The sequence below is a fragment of the Cetorhinus maximus genome, chromosome 3, assembly GCF_964194155.1.
Source record: "Cetorhinus maximus chromosome 3, sCetMax3.hap1.1, whole genome shotgun sequence".
Lineage (NCBI taxonomy): Eukaryota > Metazoa > Chordata > Chondrichthyes > Lamniformes > Cetorhinidae > Cetorhinus > Cetorhinus maximus.
Window position 1 is genome coordinate 108,820,133 of NC_135881.1, and position 24,766 is coordinate 108,844,898.

Sequence of the window (24,766 nt, forward strand, 5' to 3'; positions counted from 1 at the left end):
TTTCAATAATATTTATTTATGTACTGTTACTTATTATTTTTAAGAAAAAAATCAGAATGCTTATCTATTGGTTCTTTTAAGAAAATAAATGTCAGCCACTAGACTTCTTACAATATAATTTTACAAATATCAGACATATAGGCCCAAATTCTTGTCATGACGGAGAGGCTCTCCTACGTGGAAAAAATAGTATAAACGATCAAAAATCCTAAGGTCCGCCCCAAACAAAGCATTTCCTATTTTCGCGGGGCAGGAGTGGAGTCAGGCCAGGATTCACACATGAGAGTTTTACAGAGACAGCTGGCCATTTAAATCATTGGCGGCCTCTACTAAAATGGGATTTAAGTAGGCCAGGAGTGTGAACCCTGCTGTGTGCAGATTAGACCAGGTAAGAGCTGGTATGAACTTGGTAGATTCATTTGGATAGCCAGGGTACACCTTTGGAGAGGTAATATACCCTTTTGAATATGGTCCTAGGCCACCTTTGGGAGAGGTAAAGCACGCTTTGGGGGAGATAAGGCACTCCTTGTGGTAGGTAAGGCACCCTTTGGGATAGATAAGGCACCCTTTGGGAGTTTTAAAAGTAAACATGATTGTGTATAAAAAGTGCATAAACTCAGTGGAACTGTCAAAGCTGTCAAGGAACTCTGAAGCTGTCAAATAACTGTGAAAACTCATTATAACTGCCCAATGCTCATTGGAACTATTAAAGTTGTCAATGGATTTAATTTTGCTGGGCTTTAAATTAAAATACAATCCAAAGTTCATAAAAAAGCTCAATGCTTCATATTTCACTGTCAGTTGACATAAGCCTGAGGGTTATCATTATAGGATTTGTGTCGCAATGACTGATTTTACAAACCAACATTACTTGTTAATTGAGCAGTTTGATTGACAGCTCCAAGTGGTTATAGAATAAAAACGTTTGTTTTCATGAGATTAGTTGAAAGAATTTCTATGTATTGATTTCTTTTAATCAATAAGCATGTTTTTTTTTGTTTAAAATGGTGATATCATCAATAGACACGTAGTTTTATTTTACGTCCGCATGGTTCCTGGAGGCTTGTCCAGGTGGATATAGGGAAGTTGGCTTGGAGGGGATAATGATAAAAGACAGTGGGTGGGAGGCATGGGCTGGCATGAGTTGCCATAAGGGCCATATGGGGATGTGGGGGCATGGGGGATGAGATGCCATAGGGGTGGGTAGAGGGACATGGGCTAGCATAGGGCATATGAGGGGGCTGGGTGGGGGCATGGTGGCATAGGTTGGCATAGATAAGGCATGGGGAGTGTGTGGGAGGTAAGGGGGGTGAGATGTGAGGACTGGAGGGCTTTTTTTTGTTTTAAGTTATTTTTTCATTGAATTCAAGAAAGTGTCAGAGCAAAGAGGCAGGCCTTCCACCCAACCCACCTCCACACCTTTTCTGGGAAGGTGGGTGGCTTTTAATCCACCCCGCCTCCCTGGAACATTCACGTCTCTGCGCGCCTGATCCAGAAGTGAAAATCTGGGACATTCTTCAAACTAACACAATGAAGCAAGAAACACTATATTCATCATTAAACATAATCATATCTTGAAGTGTGTAATTGACAAGTATGGTTGAATAAAAAAGCTACTTTTTGGCTCATCTGCGTTATGAAGCCAAAAGCAGCATAGCTGCAAGAAGCTATTGTTTGCTCTCCTTTTTGGGGATTTTTTTGATGTCCTTTCAAACTTCACCATTCAGATTGGCAGTGGGATCTGATCAAACATTGGCTCTGGGGGTTCACAAAAAGTGCAGCACTCCACTGCAGCAAACATGATCTTATTGCTAACTCCCTTTTCCTAAGAACAATTAAGGACTGGAACAACCTTCCACAAACCGTAACCTCCATATCTTCTGTGGACACATTTAAGGAAAATCTGTTGACCTTTCTTCACCAATGCAACCATAGACTGCACTCATTGCGCACCTCCTGTGAAAATTTACGGAGAGGGATCTTACAAATTACCAAGTACCAAGTTGCGCTTGTGAATGCAAGAACATATACACATATATAGGGCAGGAATTTCCTCTCGTCAGGTGAGCACGGCAGGCAGACCCGGAAACAGCTGCGAAACAAACCGCCACCCGCGATCGGGCTCCGACCGCGATTTCACACTGGCTGGTCAATTAACGGCCAGCCAGCGTGAAACGTGGGCTGAGACCCTCTGCGCTGCCGGGTGGGGGTGGGAGGAGCGCAATCACTGAAGTCTGCGCATGCGTTGATGTCCGCTCACTGAAAGCTCCCTGAAGGCACAGAGCCACCTCAGGGAGCGGAGGAATTTTAAAATGAAAAATAAAGATTTTACAAATAATGTAAACATGTCCCCACATATGACTCATTCACATGAAGAGGGGCATGTTAATAAAATGTTATTTTAAAAAATTTACTGTTGGAAATCTCATGCCGTCCATGGATGAGGCTTCCTAAAATGCAAAGGCCGTCCAGCCTATTCGCCTGCCAACTCTAAGGTTGGATGGGCAGCAAAAAATAACATTCAGTTACTTGCTTGATGGCCTTAATAGGCCTCTTAATTGTCGACGGGCACGCTGCTGACTTTCATGCACACCGCCGACCGAAATATTGCGCGAGTACACAATGACGTGGGGACACTCGCCTGACATCATCGCGCACTATTTTACTCCCGATCGGGTCAGCCGATGCCCGCCCACAGGACGAAAAATTCTGCCCATAGAAAGAGAGAGAGAGAGAGAAAGAGATGAAAAGAGATTCTTGTTGCGCCTAAATCAAAAGTCATTTGTATTTTCCTTATGACTATCCCCAACGTCTGACTTTCGGGATGACCTGAATGACAAATCTAAAAAGAAAGCATGTATAGCATAATCATGTTCCATAATAATTTATTACTGAAGCATCATTATTTGTATGTAAGCGTGCAGAGAGCTCACTAATAACATGCCTGTGCACCATTCTCCACATGACCCCCTTACAATTTTAGTACTATCAGTTTCCCTTTGGCTGAAGAGGTACATTTTGGGAAGCTAGGTTGGTAGTATCCTTCATGATGTCCGTTTTTGATGTAGCTGCCTTGAGCAATCACGATAGGGCAATCAATATTTTCTGTTGGGAGACAGTCTAAAGTTAGACTTCATGCTTTATTTCAATACAACTCTCCCTTTATAGTATTTAAAGAATTTTTTAGCGCTTTCCTCTAATATATTATTTTTCATTCTCTTGATGTGGTACATTTGTAGACAAGAGATTGCTTATGTGAACTACTCCTACGATCCAACCAATGATCTATGGAGCCACCTGCCAGAGGCACCAGCGACTGCCTGGGTAGAACTCTCCTTTCCAATTACCCATGTTCCCTGTTGGGATATATTACAGCCTCCACTTGGCCCCTTTCCTGCTCAAAGTGACGAGTAATTTATAAGCTTAGTCAAAGAAAAAGCCTTACTGTGCTTGTATACTTTTTTCAGTTTTCTCCAATTAAGCAGGCCTTCATCTATTAGGCCTGAATTTGGCAGGCATATATTTGTTAATCATATATATTTAAGCATATACCTATTTTAAAAAATCTTTTTGGCATTTATTTGTTTGTTGTATGCCTGATTTACATGTTAAATTAGACGACAACAACAACTTGTATTTATGTCACACCTTTATCATTGAAAAAATATCACAAGGTGCTTCACAGAAATATAATCAATCAAAAATGGATGCTAAGTGAAAGGAGAAGACATTGGAGTGACCAAAAGCTTGGTTAAAGAGCTAGCTTTTAAGAAGGATCTTAAAGGACAGCAGAGGAATGGAACCACAAGGGTTCATGGAGATCATTATATAGCACAGGAACAAGTCAACTAAAGGCATGGCTGGCAATTGTGGAGTGAAATGGGGTGAGGCTTGGGGAAAGGGCCATAAGAGACCAGAGATGAGGTATGGAAGGTTTGGGAGGTGGGGAATATGCAGATATATCGGAGCTTACAGAGATAGGGAAAAGAAATGCTGTGAAATAACTTAAATAATAGTTTAATGTTTTTCTAAGATAAATTGAAATACAAAAATTTACTTGACCGTTTACTACATATTTTGTGTCCAACAGGTCAGTGTGATGCAACGAGTGTGTGGGTAAAGAGAGTTAGTACGCTTCCTGCTTTTAGTCATTTGGTAGTACAGAACTTGAGTATTGCTGAAAAAAGAGACATGACTAAGCATTCCGTCTTGCACTCATCAGGACACTTGCAAAATTATCAATATAAGGGGAAAACAACAATTTATACTGTATGTGAAGAGTGCTGATTGGTTGGCAAGTGGCGATGCCATGGAGAATGCACCACTAATGGTGAATGACAGTTAACTGCCAAGCATTGTTTGCAGTTTAAACCAGGCAGTTTGACCCTAATTGGTCAAGGCATTGCCCTGAGGAATGAGTCAGTAAATGGCTGTCACTTATTTTGTTTAGCTGAAACAAAAGGTGCAATGTATGGACATGGTCTTTCTGTCTGCAAACAACAGAGCCCTGTGTATTAATTTATGTAGCTTCCAGTCCACGCAAATGCGCCACACTGCGAGCCTGTCAATTTCCCCTCTCCAGCCATTAAAAGGCCAAACCCACCTTATTTATGGCTGGTCTGGTAGGTAGATATGTGCCCATGAGCCCCCCTAAAAGTGGATTCACGATGGCGTAAAACCGATTTTTGGCCTTCTCGCCATATTGTCCACTCGCACCCGCCATGACGTCCAACACCAATAGGGACAGAGAATTCCAGCCATAGAGCTGAGCACCATGGCACAAACCATCATATTACAAGATAGAAGGCTGTCAAACACATGAAAATGAAATTCTGCCTGTTATAAATTTGATCAAAATAGTTGAGGGCTTCAGTAGCAGGTGAGCTGACGTAATGGCGAAGTCCAGCAATGCTATGGAAGTGGAAATGGGCAGTCTCAGTGATGGCCCAGCTATGTGGATGGAAGCTCATCTTGGGGCCAAATACAACATTAAGGCTGCAAACTGCCTGGTTCAGCCTTAGAAAGTTGTCAGGGAGAGGGATGGAGTCGCTGCCGAAGGTACAGAGCTAGTGGTGGAACTATATTGAATCTGTCCCTTCAAGGCTGCTGCTGCTGTTCAAGTATACTTGTGATCTAAATCTTGTACTTGTAGCTGCTTATAAACTCCTAAGGTCAATTGTAGCTTCTATATTTCTAGCTCTCGGGTAGAAGAACTCAACATGAATGGACTGTGTCTATCTCTTCATGTGTCTGTAACAAAGTATGACAGTTTGAAGTGTTTTGCTTGGAGTGTGATATCTGGAATGTGATGGACATGATCAATAATGAGTATTATACATGTATGATAGATTATCAATCAGTGGGTTTCATATCATGGTGTCACTAAGTGGTTTGTTGGAAATTGGAGTTACTTAAACCACCATATTCCTATCTGAATTCAACTGAATGATACAGCAGGCAGAATACCTGTTGTATGATCTATCTCCTAATTTAAGAAGCATATTGCTGAACGATCTGGGAAGGTCGTCTTCAAAGTTATTACTTAATCTTTGATAATTATAATTTTCAATGTATTATGTTTCCTGTATGACATTCAGAGCTGCAGCCACTTCCATCTGGGAGTCCTATCAGAGGAAAGGGCAGATTGTGATGGTTTTAAATTGGCATTACATGGTGTTTGGCAGAAATTATTCACCTAAATGGTTTTAGTCTTAGTGTAGAGACTGTCATCCTTCTCTGACAGGTTAACATTCTATTTTCAATTGGATAAAGTTACAGTGAGCTATTTGCTTTATATTCTTGTAATACATTAAAACAAATTGTTTAATGCCCCCATTAAATAGCAGGCACATGAATGTAATGAGTATTTATATGCTAATATCACAAACAGTAATTTCTAAGCTACAGTCATGCAATAGGTTCAATAGCAACATTTATCCAGCTGGGAGATTAAAGTATAGTAATTGAATATCTATGCAAATTAGAATGTATGCATTCTCGGTTGGATGAAGGGTTATTAAAATGACAAAGAATATACTCCACTGCTCTCTGCATGAACAAGAGGGACACATTTTTTTCTCATTATGTAAAAGCGGTCCTGACTAGTCAATGAAACTGCTTTGGATAGCACTGCTATATATATTCAACGGTTGTTTCATGGCACACTGCAGTTAATCATACGATGAAACAAAGCATACTTTAGATAACATTAGTGTTGGTTGTTGTGGCTCATTCCCCTTCACATGACTTTCTTACATAAGTGATCGACTGACTATTGGAACAATATGCTCAGATCAGGTATGAACAACAACATCTGAAGTCATGGAAAACACATTTACTGTCTCCAGGTGGATCATTTATTGTCAGTTTCCTATTTCCAATTCAGATCTTTGACTAAATTATTTGTCAAGGAATTTTGGGGGCCCAAGTTAAGACAAGAACAGATCTCCAATGTCACAGATAATATATCCTCCAACGTAATAGGGTTCCCCGACCTAGCATTTTGCATACCACCTGCCTCCATATACAACAGGTTATTCTCCACCATTTCCTCCTGCATGCTGCCACCCCCAAAAACATCTTCCCATGGCTTCACTGTCAGCATTCTGAAGGAAATGTTCGTTCACTCCATGACACCCTGGCCCACTCCTCAGACACCCACAACACCCCTTCCCTTCGGCACCTTTCCATGCAAGCCAGGAGATGCAACACCTGCCTTGTTACCGCCTCCCTTTTTATCATCCAAGACCCCAAACACTCTTTCCAAGTGAAACAAAAATTTACTTGTACTTCTTTCAATTTAGAATTCTGTATTCGCTATTCATGATGTGGCCTCCCTTAAACTGGGGAGACCAAATGCTGACTGGGTAACCACTTTGCGAAACACGTCCATTCAGTCAATAAGCATGACCCTGAGCTTCCTGTCGCTTGTCATTTCAATTCTCCACCTCGCTCCCATCCTGTCCTTGGTCTGCAACAGTGTTCCAGTGAAGCTCAATGCAAGCTTGAGAAACTGCATCTCTTTCAATTTGGCATTCTACAGCATTCTGGACTCAACAATTTTAGATCATAACTTCTGCCTCCATTTTGTTTCATTTCCTTCTTTATTCATTCACGTTGCATTCAGATGGCTGTTATTCAGCCATTCACACCCTACTTGGACACATCTATTATTTCTTTACCCATTCCCATTTTGTTATTTAATCCATCCTGCCCTCCATCCTATCACAGGCCTTCTCTTTTGCTAAAAATAACCTACATTTCTGTCTTTCCTCAGTTTTGATGAAGAGTCATCATCAACATAAAACATTTACTCTATTTCTCTCCACAGATGCTGTCTGGCCTGCTGATTATTTCCAGCATTTTCTGTTTTTATTTCAAAATTCCAACATCTGCAGTACATTGCTTTTGTTCCACACAGTAATGTTTGGTCCATTGGAGGTCTGCCTGAAAATCTGCAGTCACTATCATTGATCATGGAGGTGTCTGACATCAACTTAGCATAGGGCTTTCCACGGAGTTTGCAGCATGGAAATGATGATTAACTCCATGAGAATATTTGCAGACCCAACCATGGGCAGAATCTTCCAGTCGGCGTGTGGGGGCGGGCCCGTCACGCTAACACGTAAAATGTCACGCGATGACGTCGGGCATGTGTCCCGACATCATCGCGCGACATTACGATATTTCATTCAGTGGGGACGCACCGGAGTCAGCTGCGCGCCCACTGAAATGTTAAGGGCCTATTAAGGCCATTAAGAAATTAATTAAAGTACTTAAGAACGCTGCCCGTCCAACCTTAAGGTTGGCAGGCAGGTGAAAAGCCCAAGCGGCCTTCGTGTTTTTCAGGAAACCTCATCCACAGCAGGACGAGGTTTCCTGAAGGTTTTATAAAATAAATAAATACATTTTCCCACCTTTACAAACATGTCCCAACTCATGTGACACAGTCACATGAGGGGACATGTTTGAATACATTTTTAAATCGATTCTTTAATTATTTTCATATCCATTCAATCTCCCTGAGGCAGCTCCGTGCCTCAGGGAGATTGCTGCTCTCTTTCACGACGTTTAATCTGATGTTTGATGTCTCAGCTTCAAGTGTAACATAACCAGAATTGCTGCCCAACTTCTGAATGTTTAGTGGACGCTCAGACTGAAGTCATGCAAACTCAGCTTGTTGCCATGCAAAATCAGAAAGCTACCATTATGGTAGCAGATATGAATGCTCAAAGGGTTTTTCAGGGTCTCACAGCTGTCCAGCAATCTGTGCTCCAGAAAATTGCTAGGATTCCCAGAGGAATGGCAGTAGCTCGCTGGAGCATGAGCCTACTGTGTGGTCATATAGGGTGACAGCATTCAAATTCTCACAATTGCCCATTAGCCAGCCAGTCCAGACTGCTGCCTCCCATGCTCAGGTGGTGCAGTCCAAAACCGGACCTTCAAGGCCCAGAGCTGCTCAAGGGCATCCTGTAAAGCTATCTTTGTCTCCTCCAATGAAAGTTGGCAGCCTTCCACCAGCCGTGCCAAAGCCATTGGGTTACCAATGCACAGGGAACTAAGCCAGGTAAGGTACCCACAAGTCAAACACTCAGAGAATACACAAAAATGATTAGTTGACTTTTGCACAAAACATTGAATGGTTTGTTTGACAGTTGGTTTGGAATATTTGTTTTATGGTGGCCTTTATTTTAGCATTGTGGCCAAGAAGATGCTGTGATGGTCAATAACTGAGGGCAGATAAGGTGTGGGACTGCAGTTGAATGAGGAATTGGGATTGGATTCACTAGTACTGCAGTGAATGTAGTATTCATGAACTGATCACATCCAGAAAGAGGATGTGCTAGCTGCCTTCTCCCTCCTTCCCTTTTTCTTCTTCTCCTCCCACTCCTTCATTTTCTCCCTCTCCTTATACCTTGATGCCATATACCTGGTGGCAAGGGCTGTGCCCTCATGATGGCGAGGTTGTGTAGAATGAAGTAGACCATGACAACTTATGACACATGCTCTGGACAGTACTGCAGGGCTCCTTCAGAACAGTCTAGGCAACAAACACATTGCTTAAGCATCTCAGCAATCCGATCAATGCTATTTCACCAAGGCTCTTTGACAGCACCGTTAAAACACTCGATCTCTACCACCTAGAAGAAAAGGGGCAGCAGTTGCAAGGGAACACCACTGTTTGCAAGTTCCCCTCTGAGCCACACACCATTGTGACTTTGAACTATATCAACATTCCTTCACTGTCGCTGGGTCAAAATGCTGGAACTCGCTCCATAATCGCACTGTGGGTGTACCGACACCACATGGACTGCAGCAGTTCAAGAAGGTGGCTCACCGCCTCCTTCTCAAGGGCAATTAGGAATGGTCAATAAATGTTGGCCTAGCCAGCAAAGACCATATCCCGTAAAAGAATAACTTTAAAAAACAGTTCAGTGGCAGCAAGGTTCTCATCATATACATGCTGACTACGTGTGCATGGGTTGTGCACCAGAGTCATTAAACCGGACTCATGAGCCAGGTGGTCAGCAGGTAGCCCTTGTTACCCAATAGTCACTTTTAGATTTCTCGTAGTGGCTCAAATGCTGATGGTACAGTGGATTGGCACAGAATAAAGGTATCATGACAGCTGCCAGGATCGCGGACATTGACCTGCATGATGCTTTGACTACAGTGGCATACGAACTGCACTGTAGAATTCTTTTTCGGTTGTCAAACATCTCTGAATTTAGATGTGACATCCGTGAAGCAAGTTGTGCACAGTAAATGGTGCCCTGGATTATAGGAAAGCACTGTAGTTCTGGCAAAGCCCTGTATACACTCATCCTGCTTCTCATGTATGCAGCTTTCGGCATATAGTATGAAAGTCGCTTCCTTTATACAACGGTAGATGGCGAACTGCAAAATGTTGAAGATGTCGCCAGCTCAAGGCTGGAAGCAGCCTGGTGCAGAGAAGTTCATGGCCACAGTCACCTTCATAGTCACTAGCAGTGCCATCCTCACCCTGCTATGAGGCTATGGGTCTACTTGCTACAAGTGGCATCTCTTTAATGAAATGGAGGGTGAATTGCTTCTGGAACACCCTGGGTGGATATTGCTGGGTTTATTTTTACACCCTCCTTTGAACAAGAGTGTAACATTTGCAATTCTCCAATCCTTTGGCACTACCATGAGTTTTGTTTAAGTCAAGCAAAATAAAACTACTTTAGACAGGAAAAATAGCATGTTTATTATTTTGTACATTATATGCAAAGACAAGTTGTACTGATCAATGCATCCAATTATAACTGTCACCGTATGCTCACTTTCACTGTGAAATAAAGCTCAAGCATTCATATCTTGCATTGTTTTACTAAGCGTTTTCTCCGTCTTTGAAAACATCGCAGAGGCAAATTCGAGCACTTTCGATGAACACAAATATCCAGTACCAATCACAAAGGGATATGATTTTTACACATCTTGGTGATCAGCTAATATTTAAGTAGATATCGGGTAGTAAGAGTCTGCTGCAGCATGAGAGGGCCATTGCATCAATTGGAGGGGGAGATTGAGGCCACTGGGCACAGAAGGTATCTGTGACAAATCTGAATTTGTGACACTAAGATGCGCAAATTTGGTTCATTTTTGTAGTGGGTGAACAAAAATTTAAATCACTTTGAGCTTATGTTTCAGTTTGCCACTCAACCCGAAATTGATTGGAATTAGCAATTCAAGGCCTTATAATTGAATTATGGTACTGCGACTCCTTTAACACGGTGGATGACCAAAATGGTGCAAATTGAACTGTCTTATTAAAATGACCGGCAGTTGTAATCTAAAAAGATTCACAATGATGCCTGTTCTACATTTCACAATGTTGAGAAGGGGTTGAAGTAGAAGATAATGTACTAAGCTTTGATTGGTGCAATGAGAATACAGGAAGAAATGTCACATCGTGTAGTTACACCTTAGGAGGAGTAACTAGAAGAGCAGTGACATATCACAGATTGATAAAATCGAAAGAGACAAGTAAGATTATGACATAAAAACAAAAATAAAAACAAAAAACTGCAGATGCTGGAAATCTAAAACAAAAACAGAAATACCTGGAAAAACTCAGCAGATCTGGCAGCATCGGCGGAGAAGAACAAAGTTGACGTTTCGAGTCCTCATGACCCTTCAACAGAACTAAGTAGAAATAGGAAAGGGGTGAAATATAAGCTGGTTGAAGCGGTGGGGGGGGTTGGTCACCCCACCGCCACTAGAGCTACCTTGCTCGTCCTGCTCTCCAATCTTAATTAGCACATTCTTTTAGATAATATCATCACCTTCAACACCTGTTTGTTCTTTTGTCTGTGACATCTTTTGGTTATCTGCTCCTATCACTGCTTGCTTGTCCCAACAACTCCCCCCCACCCCTCCCCCTTAAACCAGCTTATATTTCACCCCTTTCCTATTTCTACATAGTTCTGTTGAAGGGTCATGAGGACTCGAAACGTCAACTTTGTTCTTCTCCGCCGATGCTGCCAGACCTGCTGAGTTTTTCCAGGTATTTCTGTTTTTGTTTAAGATTATGACAGTTGGATGCTAGAAGCAAAAGAAAAATCATTCATCACAAATAAGTTTTTTTGTAAATCCTATTCACAAGTGCAAGAAAGTTGCTAAAAATGAGCCTCCCTAGCTATGAATGCTTTGGACTGATTTGGATATTCTAAAATGTTTAAATTAGTTCATGGTAAAAGAAATATTTGGCACAAAAGGAGAAACTGAGCTTTTTGGAGGAAGGTGCAGCGTTGGAGGAGTTCTGTTTGGGGTCAGAGGAAATAATGAGACCAAGAGTACAATTGTTTGACAAAAAGAAACAAAAAAGTAAGGAATGTAATAAATGTCAGACTTGTGACAGACGAAAGGAGCTTAATTTTCCCTGCTCTGAAGTGGTGGGGCTAGAGGCTGGAGTGAAGGGGGGTGACTGGGGTGGGGGGGGGGGTGGAGAGAGGGATTGGGAAATAGTGGGGAGTTGCATCAGGTGGACATTCCGGCCCCTGGGAGAACTACCCTGCAGGGCAATCAGGGTAGAAAGTCAGCAGCCCACTTCAAAGAGGCATGCAGACAATTATGCCACTTAAGGGCCCAAATATGGACAATTTTTCAATGGAGATGAGATATTCCCGCTGTCAAAGCAGCAGAACACCACATACAGATCCCACCAGCGCTCTAGTAGCAGGCCAGGTGGCCATTGGAGCCAGAGGCTCCATGACCCAATAAAAATGCTGCAAGACAAAAGGCTGCCACTGTGGCAGAAAACAGGTTTGTGTGGGCCTCTTCAATCTAACATTTGCAGAAGGCATCAAAGAATGCACCCATGACGATGTGCTCTTGCACTGGTCTACTGTCTTTAGCAACACCCACAGCTCACAATGGAGCTATTGAATGGGCAGCCCTGAGGGTCCTCTTATTGGACCGCCAACTTCCCTGGTCTGTCCACCATCCTTAATTGGGTGGGGCTCCTAAAGGTAGCTTCTTAATTGGCTACCTCTTGGAAGAGCACACCTGACGTTCTATAATGGCCATTTGTGGGTAGCTGATCTATAATTGAGACCAATGTTAGGATCGCAAACCAACCTGAAAATCCAGCCAAGGAACTGGTAGAATCTTGTTTCTTGTGAAGAATGGAAAGAAACAAGATTCTTATTGTTTCACTTAAGGTTTGGAGGAGATCAAGATTTAATGATTCAACTGTTGTGCTGCACCTAGAATGAAAGTTGTGTGCACAGAGAACCAAAGATCTGAATGAAGTTGAATATAGAATGAAATCGGCAGCATCAAATGAACAGATAGGGCTCTCTACTTGTAAATTTAATGACGATCTGTCCATGGTGCAGTGGTGCTATTCACCTTGGTTGATAGGAACAGATAAGAAATGTCACCCATGGGATAACCTCTAAGTATGTGACACATACTGAAGCACTTTAATTACACCTGAGTTGTGCATCTGTCACATAACACTCTGAAGCTATCCCATCTGTCTTCCTAATAAACAGCCTGTTCTTTATACGATAACCATCAGCAAGCTGATGTCACTCTCTTTTTCATTCTAAATGCCAGGAAAAATTAGAGTGCATGGGAACACTAATGAATTTGCACAAAAAGCCCATGTTTAATCTTTACCTTCTGTTCTCACTACAGAAGCACACAAAATTAAAAAGTGGATTGGCCTGGTGAAAAATGCTTCACTCATTCCTGCACCAATACCCAGCACCCTGTACATGGTAACAATCCAAACAAAATGAAATCTATGCACCTAGACATAATCATCTTTAGAGAAGACCATTACTAGATTAAGCCTGGGATAAAAACTAGCATTCATTTACCAAAATTCAAGGGAGCCAATGTTATGTGCATGAGTAATCTTTCAATTCAATTTAGCCAAGTGATTATTTTACAGCTAGCACTATCATTTTACTATTTCATTTCAGCAGATGATATGTTGTGACCTAGATAGCTACACTGCTGTGCAAATAGACTTGTCGATTTGATGTTTCAGCCATTATTTTCATTTTCTATATTTCAGTTGTATCCAGGAATGACAGGACATAAGTTGTCTTCTGAAAGTATTTTATTTATTATCTGTTTTTCTAAGGAAGCAAGTTTTGCTCTAGCATGTTCATAGTTCCATATTCATTTTTAGCCTAAATATTCACCAAACACTCCGTGAGACATCCACTATTACTGGATATATTTATCATTAAAAATTATTGCTCCTATTAATTTTGCATTTGAAACAGTAAAGCTCAAAGATTTGTATTCATAATTACATTATTGGCAAAAGTAATGATTTATTTGGAACAGATTGCCCATTTTAAAAATGGAAACTATTGTCTGTGAAAGAATAAACAATATTTGGAAACAGTAAAAACTGTTTTAACAACAGAACACCAACTCTCTTTTCCATACAATATAGATTACAAGGTCATATAAGATTATCTATTATTCCCAAGAGCTGGACGCTACTAATAATGTCAAAGCCTGAGGAATTTCAACACTGTCATACTTCTTTGATGTTCGAGGAGTTGATATAATCAGTCAGAAAGGCAATCTAAGCGTTTCACAAGTCAATTCTTCTGGGGTTTCAGAGTCATTACTGAAAATTGTATGGCCCTTTCAACTATTTCCAGTACATTTCAATTGGGTGCGTACACCCTGGGGCTTTGTATGGATGTACAAAAACAAAAATGTGGTACAGTCACTAATATTCAGTCAAAAAATTCTGTAAATTTAGATTCCATTCACAAACTGAGCATAATAAATTTATGCAACATTGGTCTGGAAGATGATTGTTCCAACTGGCATTTGTCAAGTACAGAAATAATGGTTGATGCATCGTGCGGTGTTTGGGACCTCAGATTCCTGTCATTTACATGAAATCTTAAAAAACTGTAAACTTCAATAATTGTGTTACATCCTACACATTTTAAAGCCTGCAAACAATGTTATTCATGCTTAAAAAAGAATGTGTGGATATACATAATCTGGCTCAGCAATAGAACTTTATCTTAAAAATCACATGTGCATTACTGATTTCTGCTTCCCTGGATACACCTCTATTTTTCAGAGTATATTTATAATGATTGCCATTGCTGAAGAAAGCAATTTCCTGAACACGGTGTCCAGTCAGGTAACAGTTATGCCCTACAAAGGCCAATGAGGGTGGTCAATTAGCTCAGTTGGCTGAACAGCTGGTTTGTGATGCAGAGTGACACCAACAGCACGGGTTCAAATTCCCATATTGGCTGGGTATGGAGGCCCTGCCTTCTCAACCTCAGCCCTCACCTGAGGTGTGGTGACCCTCAGGTTAAACTTACCACCAGTCATCTCTCTCTGATGAGAGAGCAGCCTATGGTCCTCTGGGACTACAGCAAGTTTCACTTCATTCATTCCCTGTACAATTGTAGTTTCATATATTTCCAACATTAAATTTAAACTGAGCACAAGCAGCTAAAATAATAAACTCTCTCCATCTCTATTCACAGAAAAATGTGAAAGGTTTCCATTTATTCCGCTATATAACCTTTATACCAATGCATATGGAAATTCTTTCTGCAACATCTTAAATTTTCCACACATTTTTATCCTACTCTTTTATAAATGTTACATTTCAATTTTATTTTATTCTTGATTTAGTGACCCGTGACATTGTTAAATTAATTCAATTCAATATTTTCCATCATTTTCATTATTGATCTGTTTTTGCTCAATTTATTGCAGTTTACCCAGTCACTGATAATGATCCAATTCAATTTATGCTGACTTACTTGCAATTTTGTTACTCATCTAATTTAGGGTTGCAATTGAATCTGGTGATTGAAGAATTTCTCTCTTCCCTCCTTTAAAAATTTGCATCAACTCAGTGACCATAGTTTAGGAGATATCTGATCCAAATTTGCATGATAAACAATTCCCTGTATAATATCAATCTCCATGTGTCTTAATTCCTACATTAAAACAAAGTGAAATTTGTCATTGATCTATGTTTTAATATGGCTTGAATTTGATTATATTTACTATGAATAAGTTAATTAAATTTAATTTAGTTTAGTTATTTAGTTAGTCTTGCTGTTTATCAATGGATAAAACTCAGTAATTATTACTTTAAAGACTTTCTGTTCATTAATCTGCTAAGAATGAAACTTGTTTCTTCAGTTTAATTTCCTTGGGAGTTTGCATTTGAAATCTCAGGAAAATCGCAAAATGTGGAACAGCTTAGATTGAATGATGGTAAAGGAGGAAGAGCTTCAGATTGGGATGAATTTTTGGGACCGGGGACCTGTATAAGAGCAACAGGTTGCGCCTCAAGAAGGACTGATGTCCCTGCAGGGAGGTTAACCGGAGCTGTGTGAGAAGGATAATCAAGCATGCCAGGGGGAGGGATCCCAGGGTGAAGAATCATAGGGAACAACTAGAGTCGAGATCAGGAGAATTATTGTTACACTTTGATCAGTTTACTTCGCTCACTGCTGCTGTAACATGCGAATTGAAGGACTTCAATCATATGTTGAACCCGTGACTGGCCACTGTTTATACAGTCTTTTCAGCTTCAGTTACAGTCTGTTCCTGGCCACATGCTCACCTCCATTGTCTTTCTGCCCTGTAACCGATTCTTCTCCTGGATCTCCATTTCTATGGAAATGGCCCCATTAGTACACCCTCCAATACCCTACCCTCAAACAGACTCTGTGCTTCACTCACTATATTACAGACAAGGCCATTTCTGATTGCTTCATTGTATCACTCTCCACATACATCCCCTTTCTACTTCCCAATCCTACTTCCCTCTTTGTCTGCCCCTCGAAAAAATATTCTCATATTCACTTACAACTGCACTTCCAAAATGCAATCTTTTTAGCCTTTGGGGTGGGTTTAAACTAGCTTGTCAGGGGGCTGGGAACCTGAGGGGTAGCCCAAGCTGGAAGGGAGTAAAGTTGGCAACAGGAAGTAGTAGTGAGAGGAGAAGGCAGGAGAAACAAAGCAGAGCATTGAGTATGCTTTGAATGCGGAATGATGTCAAAAAGACAAAGCTAAGGGCACTCTATCTGAATGCGCGCAGCATTCGCAATAAGGTAGATGATCAAAAGGCACAAATAGAGATAAATGGGTATGACATAATTGCCATTACAGAAACGTGGCTGCATGGTGACCAAGACTGGGAACTGAATATTCAAGGGCATTCGACGTTCAGGATGGACAGGCAAGAAGGGAAAGGAGGTAGAGTTGCCAAATAGTATTGGTAATGTGGGGCATGGCATTAATTAGGAGGTGAGAGAAGCATGTAGCATGGGCAATACAGTAATTATGGGTGACTTCATTCTGCATACACACTGAGTAAACCAATTGAGCACAAATGCTGTGGAAGACCAGTTTCTGGAGTGTGTTAGGGATGGTTTTCTAGAGCAGTATGTTGAGGAACCAACTAGAGGACAGGCTAATTTAGATCTAGTATTATGTAATGAAAAAGGGCTAACTAATAATCTTGTAAAAGAACCTTTAGGGATGAGTGGCCACAATATGATAGAATTTTACATTATGTTTGAAAGTGAAGTCGTCCACTTTGAAGCAAGGATGTTAAAGTTGAATAAAGGAAATTGTGAAGGCATGAGGGACAAATTGGCTGAGGTGGATTGGGAAAATACATTAAAGGGTATGACTGTACATAGGCAATGGATAGTCTTCAAAGAACTATTACATAGCTTACAGCACCTATACATTCCTTCAAGGTGCAAAAATCCAAAAAAAATCAGTCAACCAAGGCTGACAAAGGAAATTAAGGATTGTATAAGATTAAAAGAAAAGGCTTATAAAGTTGCTACAAGAAATAGTAAACCTCAGGATTAGGAGGCTTTTAGAATACAGCAAAGGAAGACCAAGAAACTGGTAAAGAAGGGAAGAATAGAAAATGAATGTAATCTGGAAAAATACATAAAAATGGACTGTAAGAGCATCTATGAGTATGTAAAAAGGAAGTGTTTGGCTAAGTTAAATGTGGGTCTATTGCAGGCAGAGTCAGGAGAATTCATAATGGGAAATAGAGGAATGGCAGACAAGCTAAATGATTATTTTGTGTCTGTTTTCACTGAGGAAGATACAGGAAATCTCCCAGATTTGAGATCCAAGGGAGTAGGGAAAATGAGGAGTTGAAGGAAATTGGAATAAGTAAGAAGGTTGTATTGGAGAAATTATGGGACTTATGAAATTATGGAAATTATGGTAAGTCCCCAGGTTCTGATATTGGTGATCATTTTCTAAAATTCTATAAATTCTGGAATGGTTCCTGAAGATTGGAAGGTAGCAAATGTCACCCCACTATTTAAGAAGGGAGGGAGAGAGAAAACAGGGAACTACAGACCTGTTGGCCTTACGTCAGTAGTAGGGAAAATGCTAGAATCTATCATAAAGGATGTGATAAATGGATACTTGGATAATCATGATCTGATTGGGCATTGTCAGCATGGATTTGTGAATGGGAAATTATGCTCGACAAACTTGTTGGAGTTTTTTGAGGATGTTACTAACAGAATTGATAAAGAAGACTTCACTACATCGATGGATGTGGTATACTTGGATTTTCAGAAGGCTTTTGATAACGTCCCCTGCAGGAGGTTGATTAGCAAAATAAAAGCTATGGGATAGGAGGCAATATACTGGCATGGGTTAAGGATTGGCTAACAGGCAGAAAATAGAGAGTAGGAATAAACAGGTCATTCTCGCGTTGGCAGGCTATGGCCAGTGAGGTACTGCAAGGATCAGTACTTGGGCCCCAGCTGTTCACAATATATATCAATGATTTGGATGTGGGGACCAAATGTAATACTTCCAAGTTTGTGGATGATCCAAAGCTAGGTAGGAATGTTTGTTGTGAGGAAGATGTAAAGCGGCTACAGAAGGATTTGGACAGAGTTAGTGAGTGGGCAAGAACATGGCAGATGAAATATAATGTGAAAAACTGTGAGGTTATCCACTTTGGTAGAAGGAACAGATGTGCAGGTTATTTCCTAAATGGTAAGAGATTAGAAAAGGACCTCAGTGTCCTTGACCATAAATCACTGAAGGCTAACATGCAGGTGCAGCAAGCTATGAGGAAAGCTAATGGAATGTTGGCCTTTATCACAAGAAGATTTGAGTACAGGACTAGTGAAGTGTTGCTTCAATTGTATAGAATCTTGGTTAGACTGGTATAGAATCTTGGTTAGACTGCACCTGGAGTACTTTGTGCAGTTTTGGTCCCCTTACCTCAGAAATGATATTATTGCCATAGAGGGAGTGCAACGAAGGTTCACCAGACTTGTTACGGGGATGACAGTACTGTCTTATGAAGAGAGATTGGGCAAACTGAGCCTGTATTCTCTAGAGTTTCAAAGAATAAGAGGTAATCTCATTGAAATCTACAAAATACTTTAAGAAATAGACAGGGTAGATGCCGGTAAGATGTTTCCCCTAGTTAGTGAGTCTAGAAACAGGGGGCACAATTTCAAAGTAAGGGGGAAGCCACTCAGGACCGAGTCAAGGAGAAATTTCTTTGCTCTGAGGGTTGAGTGTCTTTGGAATTCTCTACCACAGAGAGCCGTGGAAGCTCAGTCATTGAGTACGTTTAAGGTAGACATTGATAAATTTCTGATTAACAATAACATAAAGGATTACGGGGATAGTGTGGGTAAAAGGCATTGAAATGTTCGATCAGCCATGATCGTATTGAATGGCAGAGCAGGCTCGATGGACTGAATGGCCTTCTCCTGTTTCTTTGTTCCTTTGGTCCTCCATTCACCATGACATTTCTGCAGCTACTGATTTGCTCAACTACACCCCCACCTCCACCTTTGATGCCATAGTCCCGAAAAAAATCATTATTCTCTCTCACCTTAGCCATTCACCCAGTACAACCCTGGAAAGTACTGAAGATCAGAGGGACCTTGGTGTGCATATCCACAGATCCCTGAAGGTAGCAGGGCAAGTAGATAAAGTGGTTAAGAAGGCAAATGGGATACTTGCCTTTATTAGCCGAGGCATAGAATACAAGAGCAGGGAGGTTATGCTGGAACTGTATAAAATGCTGGTTAGGTCACAACTTGAGTACTGCGTGCAATTCTGGTCACCACATTATAGGGAGGATGTGATTGCACTGGAGAAGGTGCAGAGGAGATTTACCAGGATGCTGCCTGGACTGGAGGGTCTGAGCTATGAGGAAAGATTGGATAAGGCTAGGGTTGTTTTCCTTGGAGCAGCGAAGTTTGAGAGGGGACCTGATAGAGGTGTATAAGATTATGAGGGACATAGATAGGGTGGATAGGAAGGCACTTTTTCCATTAGTAGAGGGGTCAATAACCAGGGGGCATAGATTTAAGGTAAGAGGTAGAAGGCTAAGAGGAGAGTTGAGGAGAAACTTTTTCACCCAGAGGGCGTTGGGAGTCTGGAGCTCACTGCCTGAAAGTGTGGTTGAGTCAGAAACTCTTGTAACATTTAAGAAGTATTTAGATATTCACTTGCATTGCCGTAGCCTCCAGGGCTATGGGCCAAACGCTGGAAAATGGGATTAGTGTAGTCAGATCTTTGTTGACCGGTGTAGACACGATGGGCCAAATGGCCTCCTTCTGTGCTGTAAACATCTATGAGTCTATAACCCTTAACTCCGTTCCCTTGACAACTTGAATAGAAAATCTGGTTTAGCCATTCACCACCAGATCTGGCTGGATCATGTAAAACAGTATCGAGTCTGGCTATAGTCTGCTAAAACTGTTCACTATTCCAGGATCATCCTGGAGTGCAAAGATAACCCCAGGCTTCTTTTCTCTACTGCAAACCATCTTGGTAAATCCCACATCCTATCTCCTCCACCTCACCTCCAACAATAAGTGCGAGGTGCTCATGGGCTTCTTTATCACTAAGATTAACACAATCCAATCAGCTACCTCTGCCACTTCCCTCCCTTCCCCTAACCCACAGGGCCAAACTGCCTCTAAACCTCCCTCCTGTCCTAGCACTGAATGCTCATTTTTCACCAGTTTCTCTCCTAACTCCCATCACACCCTCTTCGAACTCGTCTTGACCATGAGACACACCTTGGGCTCCTTTAGCCCTATTCCCACTAAACTGCTGACCACTCAATTTCCCTTCCTGCTCCCAATGTTAGCAGATACTGTCAGTAAAATGAAGTCAGGAGCCTTCCACCAGCCATGCTGTAGCCACTGGGGTGGCACTGCTTAGGAACACTAGACCAGGGTAGAGCACCCACAAGGCAGGCACTAATAGAAAGCATAAGAGAGATTAGTTCAGTTTTGTATGGAATATTGAATATTTTTGTTAAGGTTTGTGTGGAATGTTTGTTTTGTGGTGGCTTTTATTTTGGAAATGCGGCCAAGGGGATAATGTGATGGTACACAATTGCAGGATGGTAAGCTGTGAGGCTGTTGGACAATGTGGATCCGGAGTTGTATTCAGGGAAACAAGACTCAGTGTCTCATGGACAGCTCATCCAGAACATGGATGTGCTAGCTGTCTCTGCTTCCTCTTCCTTCACCTCCTGAGGTGGCCATCAAATCCATGGTGGCAAGAGCTGTGCCCTCATGATGGCCATGCTGAGGAAGATACATCAGACCACCATAAATCAGGATGTCTGCTCCAGCAAGTACTGCAGGACACCTGCAGCATGGTTGAGGCAATGGAACCTATGTTTCAGAACCCCAATCATCTACTCGATGATGTTCCACATGGTGACATGGCTTTCATTATATGCATGCTGACCACGGTATGGTTAGGTTGCAAAAGGGAGTTATTAGTCAGTTGTAGAATGGATAGCCCTTGTTACCTAGAAGCCACCCTCTGGTTTGACATGGCGACTGAAAGATTGTTGGATAATCAAGTGGACTAGCGCAGAATACACGCATTGTTACTGCTGCCAAGATAGTGGATATTCGCAAGCATGATGTGCTGGGGATGGTCGCACATTGCGTAAGCGATAACCTTTGCAGGAGGGATACCTCTCAGCATTAAAATACTGTGCCCGCAGAGCCATGTGTATGCAGTTAATGGTACCCTGCACCATGGGGAAGACAATATTCCTATGTTCAGAGAGAACACAATGAAGTCCTCTCTCCTCTCATACAGAGCCTCAGTCACTTCTTTGATGCAGCAGTGGACCGCAAACTGGAAGATGTTAGATATGTCTCCTGTTGCAGTCGGAAACATAGAAATTCAGAGTCCTGCCACTGGCAGCATTAGCCTCATACAGATCCGAGGCTGTAGGTCTGGTTCCAAGAGGTGGCAGAGCTTGATGAACACCTCCTTCATGAATTTCAGATGCCAAACACACTGCTCCTAGTTTAGTTGGAGGTAGAATGTGTTCTTAGAAGAACCTAGGTAGATAAGGCCTCCCGCTGTGAGCCCTTCCCCTCCTCCTATTCCTCCCTCTGCAAACTGCTTCTCATCTTATTTTCTGCCTTTGCATGACTGGGAGCAAGACTACCTGGAGCCCTTGAACACCTTCGCCACTCCCTGTAAACTTCACCAGCTATAAGCAGCACCTATAGCACCAAAACTACTAGTATTACAAAGTCAAATTTTAACTTCTCATTAAAATTCCACAGGAGCATGTTCATATTATTTTAGTTTGATGGTGTGAAGAACAAGTGATTGTTCCTTTGATCATGGTTGAGTGACAGAATTATCTTCAAAGGGGGAAATAAAAAGAGTGGAAAAAAATTAAGAAAATGAGTTTCTTTCAGTGGACAGCAGTTCTGGTGTAATGCTTTAAACTCCATTGCCATTTAGAGGCTCATGTATTTTGCACGTAGCGTCCCATCACAAAAGCTATACTTAAGAATCATATAATATGTAGGAAAGCCAAGAAGACGCATCTGATTTATCCAAAGAAACAGGCCCCTTCCAAATAATTTCAAAATAGGCTGAAAGTAGAATTTTGCAAAGGATAGATTAACCCTTGTTGACAATTCCCAGGTCTCTAATAAAGATGTTAGGCTGCTAATTATTTATCCTATTTTTGTTTCTGCTCGTGCTCCAGACGTCAGGAAAATTGCAATGATACACTGCTGTTCAAAAAAGGAGAGAGGGATAAACCTGGCAACTACAGGCCAGTCAAGCTAATGGTGGTGGGAAACTTGAGTCCGAATTTTCCAGGCCCATTGGCGACAGAGTTGAGCAGCGCAAAGGCTGAAAAAATGATGTGGGAAAGTGTCAGAAGGGTACCTGATGTCCTCCTCTGCCACGCCATTTTGCCAGCAGTGGGGAAGGTTGCAAACCACCCACCCATTGGGAGCAAAATTGAGCCATTTAAGTGGCCAATTAAAGGGTGTCTTCCCACCTCCACGGGCATTTTGCCAGTGGTGTGGACAAATATCCAGGCTGCTTCTGTATCAATGGCTGCCCTCAGTGACCTATCCATCCCTCTCTCCAGGTCCTGCCTGACAGGCCCAGTTACCCTCAGACCCCACTTACCTGAATTTGAGGGCACATGGCCATCGATGTGCTGTCATCCTCCAGCTGCAGTCCCAGCAATGGTCACTGATAGCAGTGGTGCTGTTGAAGCTACTAAGCTGCTGGCCCTCTGATTAGTTTGGCAGTTTTTGGGGGCAGGCAATCATCTTCAATAACCACCACCAGAAAATTACAGTTCTGAGTCCCAATGCCTGCCGAGCCCAGAAATGGGATACCCACTAGCTCCCCAAGATTCTGCCCTTCTGAGTCACTGGTCCATGACAAAATTAATTGGCACTTGGAAAAATATGAATTAATCAATAAAAGGTAGGTTGAGTTCTAAAGAAATTGAGAGAGTTCATGAGTGTAGAGCAGTTGATGCACATTTAAAGGTATTCGATAAAGTACCATATAATAGACATTTGCAAAACTGAAGCCCATAGGATTAAAACAGAAAATTGTGGCATTGATAAGAAATTAGCTAAGGAACAGAAAGCAGAATTAAGTGATGAATGGTTGTTTTTCAGAGTGGAGGGAAGTATGCAGTGGTGTCTATCAGGATTCCTTGTTGGGACCACTGCTTTCCTTGATAGCTTTATCTAAATTGCCTGGGTTTGAATATATGATTTCAAAGTTTACATGAAACTCAGAAATGTATCAAGCAGTAAGAAGGATAGCAACAGATTTCAGAAGGAAAAAAGTGATGAACGAGATAGAAACATGGGGCAGAATTTTATGACAGCGGGATTTTACGTTCCCGCTGTCATCAATGGCATTTATAATGGCCCGCTGCTTTTTACGGCCCCGTCCCTGCCAAAACAGGCCGTAAAAGTCTGCCCATGGTAGATTAAATTTGACAGAGAAAAGGATGAAGTCATTCATTTGGCTAGGAAAAATGTAGAGGCGCAATATCTTAAAAATGGTACAATATTAAAGAGGGTGTAAGAATAGAAAGACACCTAGCAATCTGTGTAAAGAAATCCTTGAAGGTGGCAGAACAAGTTGGGAAGGCTGTCATGTGGGATCTGTGGCTTTTACAGACAGAGACATAGGGCTGATTTTCATGTCGGAAGTGGGAATAGGCAGTTGGGACTAATCCTGCCTCCGTCTCAAGACTGCCAGGAGGTGGCTGGCCCGAGGCAGAAATGGAGGCAGAGTCCAGAGCAGGCAGGTTAAAAGACTCATTTCTGCTCCCAAAAATCCTTGGCCCAGTGCTGCCAATGCAGCTTTATGAACAGATTTCCGAAGCCCTATTATAACATGAAGATGTTGAACCGGCAATGAGACTCTTCAAACCAACTCTGTAAACAAAGTGAAGCAGTTGTAAAATGATTAGGTTGTTGTATTGCAGCCAAGAGCCCATAAATATCCCTAAGTAAACAAACAGACTTCAGAACTACTACCTCAATAGGTCTCTAGACTGAGTACATAAAAACATTGGAAAAGAAAAAAACATTTACACGTTGTTATCATACTAGGCTACTCTTTCAATAGTGTTAATTGTACTCTATCTTTTCATCGATGAGACAAATTTTTTTAACTCATCTCAACACTTTTTCACATTTACAATGTTGAACCTTTACTTGGCAGCTTGATAAGTACATAATAGTATCTGATCAAGTTGGCAGAAGTAACAGTCTGGCAATCACAATGGCCAGAATTTCCCCATCGGTGATTTGGGGACAGGGCCTGCTTGCCGATGGGAAAATGACACGGAATGACGTCAGGAGGAACCCCCGACGTCATCCCGGTCCCGTTAAATTTTTAGGAAGGCGGGCGGACAGCGAAATCAGCTGTCCGCCCATTGACT

The 24,766-nt window shown here is 41.7% G+C and overlaps 1 protein-coding gene and 1 long non-coding RNA gene across 2 annotated transcripts in view; one reads left to right on the plus strand and one right to left on the minus strand.

Annotated features, from left to right (window-relative positions):
• The window catches only part of LOC144678846 (uncharacterized), a 47,370-nt gene extending 34,001 nt beyond the window's left edge, over positions 1-13,369 (plus strand). The window contains exon 3 of the long non-coding RNA XR_013576196.1: positions 13,165-13,369. This is a non-coding gene — a long non-coding RNA (uncharacterized LOC144678846). The remainder of the gene's footprint in view (positions 1-13,164) is intronic.
• thsd7aa (thrombospondin, type I, domain containing 7Aa) overlaps positions 1-24,766 on the minus strand; it is a 536,154-nt gene that overhangs the window by 353,560 nt on the left and 157,828 nt on the right. The gene's annotated exons all lie outside the window — the stretch shown is intronic.